At 41.9% G+C, this 1,850-nt stretch overlaps 1 protein-coding gene across 1 annotated transcript in view; it reads left to right on the top strand.

The window, feature by feature from the left end:
* LOC107101284 (thrombospondin type-1 domain-containing protein 7A-like) overlaps positions 1–1,850 on the top strand; it is a 96,491-nt gene that overhangs the window by 31,483 nt on the left and 63,158 nt on the right. The gene's annotated exons all lie outside the window — the stretch shown is intronic.

The following is a 1,850-nucleotide window of genomic DNA, read 5'->3' as shown; positions in this document are numbered from 1 at the left end:
CACAAGTCTGCTCTGATGCATGCTCGATAAAGAGGGCGGGGTGAGAACAACATCCGGGGATTTGGTGCGTTCTTGATCTGGCGTTCTCGAGAATTGGAACGGTACTCGGGCTGAGGCTGAGTCGTAAAGGAAATTGTTGGCCTGGATGAATAGGCGAGATGTTCTGTCCCCCTATATGGGGGTTGAGATGATAGCGGGAAGGAATCAACTCTATCGCTGAATTGTAGGTTTTTATAAGCTGCAATCTGAGCCCCCCCCCCCTGTTTAAGGTTGTTTTTTCTTTAACATAGATGGCTTCCTTCACGCCCCTCTCAAACCACCTGCCTTCTTTGTCCAAAATGTGAACATTCTGGTCCCCCAAAGAATGTCCTTTGTCCATCAGGTGTTGATGTACTGCAGAGTCTTGTCCAGAGGAGGGCGCTCTTCTGCGTTAGGCCATTCGTCTGTGTAGAGGTTGTTTGGTTTCTCCAATATAAAGATCAGAGCATTCCTCTCTGCATTGAACTGCAGACACCGCGACTTTAGGGTCTGTTTGGTTTGAAATAGTTTGAAATTTGGAGAAAATCCTCTTGAGTTTTTCAGAGTCTCCAGCAACAGTGGAGATGTTTTTGCATTTAATCTTCTTACCTTTATGTTCTGCTGCTTATCTATTAGATTTCCTTGCTGATTTTAAATGTGACTAAAGGCAAAGCGGAGGAGAACTACTGAGACACAAGCCTGGAAATAAGAATTTCAAGGTTTTTCACAGCAGGAAGGTTTTAATCTGGTGAAGAATTGGTGAATTGATATTAATACTTGACGTTTAATAAAGAGCTTTATAAAAGCATCTCTCATGGGACACGCATTTCTTGACCATGTAGCTAAACTGGTGTTGATTGATGGTTGTAATGTCTGCATTTCTTCATGTTTAGTTTCCTAGAGAACTAGATTATCTGTAAATGTGAGGATTTGCTGCCAGTGTTTGCATATTGCTCATTTTGCTGTGTGGCATAAAGGTAAGAGTGTTGCTGCTTGCGTCTCGTTGGCGTGTTTGCAGATAGTCTGACGAGCTGCTGAGCTGCTCGCCAACTGTTTTAAGCATCTGCTTCTCTTCCCCTTCCTGGAGGCATGAATTATCTGTTTATTTATTCAACAGTAGCGTTATTCTGGCAGCAGAGCCGCATTATGCAGGCAGCCCTCCTGCTGTTTACCAAAACTCATCTTGCTTTTTATGGCTGTGCTGACTCGTAAACCTTCTGGGGCAAACAGTCGACCGAGTCGGCCGCCTTGGGACATGCTTACACATTAATAGAGAGATGAAGAGCTGCTTTCAGTTAAAGCTTGAACTGTGACGACGGTGCCACCAGCAAACATTACACATGGAATGATAACCTACAGGTTTTTATTTGGGGGGAATCATTTATTTTTTCTATAAACTACAGTCCGTTCCTCCAGGAACACACAAGAGAGTGCAATCACTGTTCTTATCAGCACTGTCTTTACTGACTAATTCATCATTTACTCTAAACTTAAGCGCAGTCACAATCAGATATCCCTATCAACACTCTCACTTCACTCTAAAGTCATCATTAAAATCCTTTCATTTAAACGATCTGTCATTCCAATGTTTATTCAGCAGATTGTTTCAGGTTCTACCTTTCAATACTTGTCAGTTTAAAGGTATCTGGAACAAAATGTATTCAGCCTGAACATCCTATGGATGTTTCAGCTCATTATTTTGTGCATATAAGCTCAAATCACCGTCACTAATATGGATTAATATCATTTAAAGGAATAGTACACCCAAAACATGATTAGCCTTCATTTTCTACTCACCCCCATGCTGAACAACACTCTGGAGTACTTTTTTG

This window comes from Cyprinodon variegatus, unplaced genomic scaffold (genome assembly GCF_000732505.1).
Source record: "Cyprinodon variegatus isolate N-32 unplaced genomic scaffold, C_variegatus-1.0 Scaffold1077, whole genome shotgun sequence".
Classification (NCBI taxonomy): domain Eukaryota; kingdom Metazoa; phylum Chordata; class Actinopteri; order Cyprinodontiformes; family Cyprinodontidae; genus Cyprinodon; species Cyprinodon variegatus.
The sequence above is the reverse complement of the archived record's forward strand: the minus strand, read 5'-3'. Positions and strand labels throughout refer to the sequence as shown.